General features: G+C 38.7%; 1 non-coding gene across 1 annotated transcript; it reads right to left on the bottom strand.

Moving 5' to 3' along the window:
- Window positions 1-4,224: 4,224 nt before the first annotated feature.
- TRNAC-GCA (transfer RNA cysteine (anticodon GCA)) lies at window positions 4,225-4,296 on the bottom strand. The gene has a single exon. It is a non-coding gene; the product is annotated as a tRNA-Cys (tRNA).
- Window positions 4,297-10,133: the final 5,837 nt, after the last annotated feature.

The following is a 10,133-nucleotide window of genomic DNA, read 5'->3' as shown; positions in this document are numbered from 1 at the left end:
CCTGGAACATATTTAAAAAATAATAATGTCAAGAAAAATGAAAACATCTTCCTGAATTTGATGTTTTTTCAGACATCTTTTGACAAACTTAACAGTGTGGGAGAGTTAACTGTCAGAATAGCAGTGATTTCTAGAATCTGGTCTGAAGGTTGCTCTTCTTGGTCTCTTTTCCAAGGAAAGCTGCTTTACCAAAAGATGAAATTACAGCCAAGACCATTTACTATAGCAATTTAAAAATATTTATGATAGTCTGTAGAATAAATTGAGGAGAAATTTCATTTACATCTTTAACAAAGAGCCAGCATTATTGACTATTTAATTGTCCACCTTCATTGTTTATCTCAATCCTTCAGATAGATATTTGAGACAAGTTTGAAGGTCAGTATTTCTCCTTTAAGCTTATTGTAAACCTAAATATTATTGCCTTAAATCTGACCATTCCCATAACAGTAGTAGAAGGGTAATTGAGGGGTTAAGTGGATAAAGAAGATTAAGATGGAATGAACCTCGCTTCAACTCAAAACAGGCACATAGTTGGTTTTCAATGTATGTTAATTGAATTGAACTGAAGTGGCATTGATTTCTTCTCAAATCATAGATTAATAGACTGTTGACTTAGTTTCATAAAGAGTTCTAAAAACACCTAAATGGTGATGACAAAGTCATTTAAAAACACTTTAAATGGAATTCAGCTAAAACCATCCAAAGTCTTAAGATTAAATATTTTTACACCAAAAAGTACACAAAAATATGCTTAACATCGCTAATTATTAGAGAAGTGCAAATCAAAACTACAATGAGGTATCACCTCACATCAGTCAGAAGAGCCATCACCCAAAAGTCTATGAACAATAAATACTAGAGAGGGTGTGGGGAAAGTGAACCTTTCTACACTGTAGGTGGGAATTTAAATTGGTACAACCACCATGGAGAACAGTATAGAGGTTCCTGAAAAAACAAAAATTAGGGCTACCATATGATCCAGTAATCTCACTCCTGGGATATATCCTTTATAAAACCACAATTCAAAAAGATACACCCACCTCAGTGTTAACTGTAGCACTATTTACAATAGCCAGGACATGGAAGCAACTTAAATGTCCATTGACAAACGAATAGATAAAGAAGGTGTGGTATATGTACAATGGAATGTTACTCAACCAGAAAAGAAGAATAGAATAATGTCATTTGCAGCAGCGTGGGTGGACCTAGAGATTATCATACTAAGTAAAATTAGTCATACAAAGACAAAAATATGATATTGCTTATATGTGTAATCTAAAAAAAATGAAACGAACTTATTTACAAAACAGAAATATACTCACAGACTTTGAAGACCAACTTATGGTTACCAAGGGGGAAATGTGTGGGAGGAGGCATAAATTAGGAGTTTGGGGTTAAAATATATACACTACTACATATAATATAGAGAATCAACAAGGATCTACTGTATACCACAGAGAACACTACTCAATATTCTGTAATAACCCATATGGAAAAAGACTCTGAAAAAGAATAGACATAGGCATAACTGAATCACTTTGCTGTACACCTGAAACTAACACAGCAGTGTAAATCAACCATCAGTTCAGCTCAGTCGCTCAGTCGTGTCCGACTCTGCCACCCCATGAATCACAGCACACCAGGCCTCCCTGTCCATCACCAACTCCCGGAGTTCACTCAGACTCACGTCCATCGAGTCGGTGATGCCATCCAGCCATCTCATCCTCTGTCGTCCCCTTTTCCTCCTGCCCCCAATCCCTCCCAGCATCAGAGTCTTTTCCAATGAGTCAGCTCTTCGCATGAGGTGGCCAAAGTACTGGAGTTTCAGCTTTAGCATCATTCCTTCCAAAGAACACCCAGGGCTGATCTCCTTTAGAATAGACTGGTTGAATCTCGTTGCAGTCCAAGGGACTCTCAAGAGTCTCCTCCAACACCACAGTTCAAAAGCATCAGTTCTTCAGCACTCAGCCTTCTTCATAGTCCAACTCTCGCATCCATACATGACCACAGGAAAAACCATAGCCTTGACTAGACGGACCTTAGTCGGCAAAGTAATGTCTCTGCTTTTGAATATGCTATCTAGGTTGGTCATAACTTTTCTTCCAAGGAGTAAGCGTCTTTTAATTTCATGGCTGCAGTCACCATCTGCAGTGATTTTGGAGCCCCCCAAAATAAAGTCTGACACTGTTTCCCCATCTATTTCCCATGAAGTGATGGGACTGGATGCCATGATCTTCGTTTTCTGAATGTTGAGCTTTAGGCCAGCTTTTTCACTCTCCTCTTTCACTTTCATCAAGAGGCTCTTTAGTTCCTCTTCACTTTCTGCCATAAGGGTGGTGTTATCTGCATATCTGAGGTTATTGATATTTCTCCTGGCAATCTTGATTCCAGCTTGTGTTTCTTCCAGTCCAGCATTTCTCATGATGTACTCTGCATATACTCCAACATAAAATAAAAAATTAAAAAATCTTTTTATAAACAATATGTCATTTCAAAACAATAACTTTATCATAGCTTCCAGTGAAGAAAACTTACTATTAAAATCAGAAGGAAGTAGCATCTGCCTAATAGTGGATACAGTTTCAATTCTGAATGGTTTCAAATACCCTTTTATTACCTATCAGTTCTTTTTAGCTTATTTATTTGAACAATGTGGCATAAATATTAGAGAATCTGGTTGCACATTCTTTGCGATTATTATAACAAGAAGAGGAGCCAGTCTCTTCTACTTGAGGACACGATTTTATAATTTTCAATTGAGTGGGAAAATAGAAACAGACTTTAGAAGTGCTGAAATTTTGGTTAATTGCTTCAGGAATGAAAAATTGAACGAAAAGTAAAGTTTTGGTCTGGAAAACTTGGGAGCAAGAGTGTGAGATAAAGAACTGGGATTAAAATCATTCAAGAAGATTTATTGAGCACCTACTATGTGCTAGCCATGATATAGGTCCTGTGGGTACAGAGGGGAAACCTCTTGTGGCACTGATATCTAAGTTGGGAGAGACCTCATTCAAAGAGTTTCTAATGATGTTGAGCCTCGGAAGGAAAGGCTTTCTTCCACCCCTTACCTTCCTGGAACTTCTTGGTCCTATGCAAATGTGCACAGTCCCTTTCTACCTATGAGCTCCACATATTCAGAGAAATTAGGAGGGAAAAGCATAGTCAATCACAATACAATTGTTATTAGAACCTTGTCTGGGGCTTGGATTGTCCATTTGTCTTACATTTACAAAAGCAAGAGTGGCTACTCAAGTGATTCTTCACTAAACAGAAAGATATGTCCCAAGGTGGATATCTGTGTCTACATGGACTGGCAGTTTTCCTGCTGAATATGAAAATAAATAATAACAATAATAGATAAAATAAACACTTTCTGTGTCTACATGGCTGGCAGTTTTCCTGCTAAATTTGAAAATAAATAATAACAATAATAGATAAAACAAAATAAACACTTTCTGTGTCACCAGGCATTTCCATAACTCAAAACGATCAAAGTGAAATTTAAAGATAAAGAGCATTCATTGCATGGTGCTTTGGCATGAGGTCAGTATTAGACACAGATGTGCATGCGCGTGCACACACACACACACACACACACACACACACACACACACACACACTTTGCTCCTCCACTGCATCGAGAAGCATACTGCCACTGTCTCTGAAAGAGAACATAAATCAGGCTCCTAACCATCCAGCACAGGCCATCAGCCCCACCTCCTGTGCATCTGGCATGTAAAACATCTGAATCCCTCTTAAATAAATATCTCAGAATATTGGCATTTCCGACCCCCATCAGAGAATTCAACCAGGGACTGACTGCAATGCAGCTCTTGCCAAATGTTTGCTGGGACAGCTGATACCTGAGAGAAACTGCCTAAAAGATATGTTATCTACATTACATATGTCATCTATGTGCTTTCTCCTAGCCTTTTCTTTGAATTATCATTAGAACCCTTTACCTGGACTACATTATTGCATTTCTCTATACAATACTTGTTGAATTAAAATGTGCTATCCCTTTATCTATCTTTCAGAGACAATAATTTATACTAAAAATATCTGCTTAGCATGGCACCTGGTCCACATGTGTGTGTTACTTGCTCATTCGTGTCTGACTCTTCGCGACTCCATAGACTGTAACCTGCCAGGTTTCTCTGTCCATGAAATTCTCCAGGCAAGAATACTGGAGTGGATTGCCATTTCCTTCTCCAGGGGATCTTCCCTACCCAGGGATCAAACCTGGGTCTCCTGCATTGCAGGCAGATGCTTTACCATCTGAGCTACTAGGGAAGCCCACCTGGTCCATAGTAGGTCCTTACTAAGTTATTTGAATATCAAAAGGGTGAATCTGTTTAAACAAGAATTATGGGTGTTTCTACCTCAATACAGCTGTAAGTGAAAATAATATCCATTAGAATTTCCTTTTTATTTCTGCTGTCTAGGGAACTACTCTTTGTTCTTGAAATCTTAGCTGGATACCACCTTCTTTCTGGTGCCCTCCCCACTTCCCAGGCAGAGTCTTAAACTCTTTCCATTCTAGCCCCCCCTTATTTTACAACACCTATCACATGTGCAGTTGTTTGCACTATCATCTCCTGGCTGGACTGTGAGCCGCTTTAGGATATGGCTGTCTTCTTCATCTCTGTAACCACAGTAAATGGCACAGGGTCTGGTCTACAAAAGTTTAATAAATGTTTGAATGTCAAAAGATAAACAAAACAGTTCAGTGTCCCTCATATATACCAACTGAACATTTTTTCTTAAATTCAGTAACAGGAAAATTTGATATTTCTAATACATTTCTATTGAGTTTCTGTTTTATGAAAAATGCTTTCTGATATAATAGAGATCTTTACCTTACCACCAAGGACTTCTCCATCAGGTGAGAGAGACATATATATCTACAGGTTTATTTAAGGCAATCAGATTCAATACTAGCAGTACTCATGAACAGCTTAGGGGAGTGTGGTGAGAGGAGGTGGAACAGATTAATTCCAGCATTGAGATAAAAGAAGCTTGTTACTTAAGACTGACTTTGAATGGATAGAATTTTGATGGACAGATATGGGTAAGAAGCAGATTCCAGGTAGAAAGAAGAGCTTTATTACTTTACTTGTCTCTGATTCTTTGGGTTTTGAATACATGAATTGTATTTTTATACACCACTTAGTATGGCCCTGGCATATGACAACTTTTCAACAGATGCTTGTTGGAAAATAAAGTTTACAAATATGGAGGTAAATAAAATTGGAAAGTTTGGTTGAAACCAAATTGAGAAGGTCATAGTTCTATTTGTTGTGGGTAGCTATTGAATATTCTTGAGCTGGGGAGGGATGCAATCAGATCAGAGCATCTGTGAAGGATGAACTGGAAGGGAAAGAAACTGAACTAGGAGAACAGCTAGATGATGCTTGAAAGATAGAGGTGAGAATCACAGAAGACATAAATTAATCAGTGGAAGGGGAAGGAAGCAGTGAGCATCTTCTGGTTTTAAGTTTACATTTCTGTTTACCTCTCTTTCAAAAATTACCCAAAGCAATAAGAACGACTAGAATAAAGCATGTGTTTCATCACTGATGAAACTAGGAAAAAAAAAATACTCCCAAACCATAATATAGAAAGACAAAAACTATATGGAATGTTGAGAATTGATTTAGCAGAGCAGAGAAAGTGTAAAAAGATTAAAGTTAAGGGTCTATAGAAGGGCATATCAGTGAGAAGAAATAATATTCATTCTGAAGAATTCAAAACAGAACAAAAGCCTAGAGGTACTAAGTGCTCTAGAAGGTATAGATGTATATGGTCGAAAATAGAGGAATTGATTGAAAATCTCTATGTAAAAGGATTGAGTAGACCTCAAAGATCCCACCCTGCATATACAGGTGATTAGCCCTCTCTCACTTTGATGGGAGAGAGAGAATTTATTCTCTAAATCAATTCAATCAGAAGGCCTCTGAGTCTGGATACCAGGCATGGCAGAACACTTAGATGAGGTGGTCAACTGAAAAGAGAGGAATACATGAAAGCCTGCATCTTGAATGGTGAGGTACTCAGTCCCCTTTCCCTACAGGACAGAAGACAACCTTCCTTACACCCTCATGACAGAAGACTGAAGCATCCTTGTCTGGAGAATCTCAAAGGCCCTGGCAGGGGAGAAGGGAAGGGGACACACACACGCGCACACACACACACACACACACACACACACACACACGCGCACACACACACTTCCCCAAGGAAAACAACACAGTCCATAATTTGAACTTGCCCAATCACAGAGGAGGTCTAATTACTCTTTTAGTAATTCAATCTTAAAAATAAACAGAAAGTATAGGGTCCAGAGTTTTGAGAAAGTGCGACAACATAGAAAGCAGAGGGAGAAAAAAAGAACTCCAAACCAAGGAGCAGAAGAAAGCTTACCTCAAGGAAAACAATAATTAACATTCTCAGAGAAATACAGATGCTGCAAAAAAGGAACAATAAGGGAATAAACAAAAGCTTTTGCAAATTAGCAATATAACTAAAATTAAAAATTCAAAAGAAGGAGCTCCCCTGATGGCTCAGCGGTGAAGGATTTGCTTATCAATGCAGGAGACGCAGGTTCGATCCCTGGTCCAGGAAGATCCCACATATCATGGAGCAAGCCTGTGCACCACAACTACGGAGCTCATGGCCCTAGAGCCTGTGCTCTACAGCAAGAGAAGCCGCCCCAGTGAGAAGGCTGAGCGCTAAAACTAGAGAGTGGCCCCAGTGCGCTGGAACTAGACTAGAGGAAAGCCCATGTAGCAGCAAAGAGCCAGCACAGGCAATGAGTAAGTAACAATCCAAAAGAAGAATTGGAAGAGTAAGGTGAAGAAATCTCATTCAAAGTAGAACACGGGGCAAAGATATAAACAATAAAAGAGAAAAGGATAAGGAAGTTTGAGGATCCAATCTCTGATATGAAACTGATAGTGATTATAGAAAAATGGAACAGAAAAAAATGGATGAAACAAAATTATCAAGGAAATAAACTGGGGGCATTTTGGAGAACCAAAGTACAAAGGTATTAAAAGTCTAAAAAGTGTTCCTCCCAAGATAAATTTTTTAAAAGCTGCACCAAGACACATCATAAAATTTCAGTATACCAGCAGAAAAGAATTAATGGAAAGCTATTCCAGAAAGAAAAGTTACATACAAAGGTTTAGTAGTGGGCAGATATCTTGAATGATAAGACAGTGGGAAATTACATTCAGTATTATGGAGAAAATTATTTCTACTCTAGGAATATACAATTAGACAAACTATCAAGATTTGTGATGACAGAACAGAGATATTTTAGATATTAAAAAATCTTAGCAAACCTACCTCCAGTGTATCATGTCTGAAGAAGTTACTAGGCAATATGTTCCACTCAGGGAGGAAAAGCGAAGCATGAAATCCAAGAAGGACGGGAGAAAAGTGAAGGAAATTTCCAGGCTAGTGGTGAAGGAAAGTCTCAGGACAAGAGCCATGTAGCTGACTAGAGAGTAACCAATCCATAGAACAGGAAGATTAAAGTCTCAGGAGATAATTCTCCAGGCCAAAAAGAAAAAGGAAATGAAAATATGGTATGATAGCAAACTGCATTTGAAAATTTGTTGGAGGAAATGAAGAGACTGAATACAGAGTCATTGGTACATAGAATACAAAGAAAACGGGGGTTAGGGAGAGGCACATATTGATTCTAAAAAAAACCTAACATTGAACAAGGAGGCAATCATAATAATAGTATGCTACTTGATACAGGAATAAACAGTATTTATGTGGTCCCAGCATTTATGTGAACAGGGCTTCCCTGGAAGGTCAGCTGGTAAGGAATCTGCCTGCAGCGCAGGAGACCACGGTTCGATTCCTGGGTTGGAAAGATCCCTTGGAGAAGGACATGGTAACCCACTCCAGTATTCTTGTTTGGAGAATCCCCAGAGACAGAGAAGCCTGGTGGGCTACAGTCCATAGGGTCACAAAGAGTTGGACACAACGGAGCAACTAGGCACAGCACAGAATTAGGCTGAATACTGCATACTGATTGAAATGAAACTGTGATGTATAAATTCAGACAAAAAAGATAAAAGAGGAGACATCATTAGGCGGGGTTTGAGAGGTCATCATTATCAGAGAGTGAAAGTCACTCAGTTGTGCCTGACTCTTCACAACCCCATGGACTATACAGTCTATGGAATTCTCCAGGCCAGAATACTGGAGTGGGTAGCCTTTCTTTTCTCCAGGGGATCTTCCCAACCCAGGGATTGAACCCAGGTCTCCTGCATTGCAGGCAGATTCTTTACCAGCTCAGCCACAAGGAAAGCTCATTATCAGAGAAGTTCAGTACATAACCACCAATACTGGAGAATCAAGAAAACGCTGTACAAGCTTATTATTTAGAATGTTAAAAGCAGTTCTAGAGGAAATAGCTGAAAGAATTGAAAGTGGATACAATTTGGCTAGGCTATCTCTGGTGGTGAAGGTTAACGGATTCCCAAGTCTGGAGGGTGCCATTCTTTTCACAAAGTGTTTAAATGCCCTCCCCTCCCCAAGTTGAGTTTTGCACAACCTACACAGCTCTATGCAGAAGTTCTGCCTTTTGGAAGCAGGACCAGCACTGGGGCAGGTTGATGACGGAATGGGATTGCTTTATTCAGTTAGAAACAATAGAGCTCTGTTTGCCTTTTAAAATTGTGTGTTTGGATTTTTAAAATTCTAAAAAAAAAGAGAGAAGATAGATTTGAGATATATTTCTGAAACAGCTTATTGGGATTTGTCAGTCTCTGAGGGATAAGCAGACAGTAAACAGGGGAGAAAAATAAGTTACATAGGGAGGAAAAAGCAGAGGAAGTTAGAATCATAGAAGTCAGAAGGAGAGAGTTACCAGAAATAGATAGTGGCTAACAGTGCCACATGCTGGTCAGTAGGAAATTATACAAGTTTTGGTATAAGAAGTCCAAGAATGAAACTAGAACACTTTCTAACACCAAACACAAAAATAAACTCAAAATGGATTGAAGATCTAAACGTAAGACCAGAAACTATAAAACACCTACAGGAGAACATAGGCAAAACATTCACCAACATAAATCACAGCAGGATCCTCTATGACCCGTCTCCTAGAATATTGGAAATAAAAGCAAAAATAAACAAATGGGACCTAATTAAAATTAAAAGCTTCTGCACAACAAAGGAAACTCTAAGCAAGGTGAAAAGACAGCCTTCAGAAAGGGAGAAAATAATAGCAAATGAAGCAACTGACAAAGGACTAATCTCAAAAATATACAAGCAACTCCTGCAGCTTAATTCCAGAAAAATAAACGACCCAATCAAAAAATGGGCCAAAGAACTAAACAGACAGATTTCTCTAAAGACATACAGATGGCTGACAAACACATGAAAAGATGCTCAACATCACTCATTATCAGAGAAATGCAAATCAAAACCACAATGAGGTATCATTTCAAGCCAGTCAGAATGGCTGCGATCCAAAAGGCTACAAGCAATAAATGCTGGAGAGTGGGTGTGGAGAAAAGGGAACCCTCTTACACTGTTGGTGGGAATGCAAACTAGTATAGCCACTATGGAGAACAGTGTGGAGATTCCTAAAAAAACTGGAATAAAACTGCCTTATGACCCAGCAAGCCCACTACTGGGCATACACACTGAGGAAACCAGAATTGAAAGAGACAAGTGTACCACAATGTTCATCGCAGCACTGTTTATAATAGCAAGGACATGGAAGCAACCTAGATGTCCATCAGCAGATGAATGGATAAGAAAGCTGTAGTACATATATACAATGGAGTATTACTCAGCCATTAAAAAGAATACATTTGAATCAGTTCTAATGAGGTGGATGAAACTGGAGCCGATTATACAGAGTGAAGTAAGCCAAAAAGAAAAACACCAATACAGTATACTAATGCATATATATTGAATTTAGAAAGATGGTAATGATAAACCTGTATGTGAGACAGCAGAAGAGACACAGATGTATAGAACAGTCTTTTGGACTCTGTGGGAAAGTGAGAGGGTGGGTTGATTTGGGAGAATGACATTGAAACATGTATAATATCATATATGAAATGAATTGCCAGTCCAGGTTCGATGCATGATACAGG

This window comes from Budorcas taxicolor, chromosome 3, assembly GCF_023091745.1.
Source record: "Budorcas taxicolor isolate Tak-1 chromosome 3, Takin1.1, whole genome shotgun sequence".
In the NCBI taxonomy this organism is placed as follows: domain Eukaryota; kingdom Metazoa; phylum Chordata; class Mammalia; order Artiodactyla; family Bovidae; genus Budorcas; species Budorcas taxicolor.
Note: the sequence above shows the minus strand (reverse complement) of the source record. Positions and strands in the feature narration are given on the sequence as shown.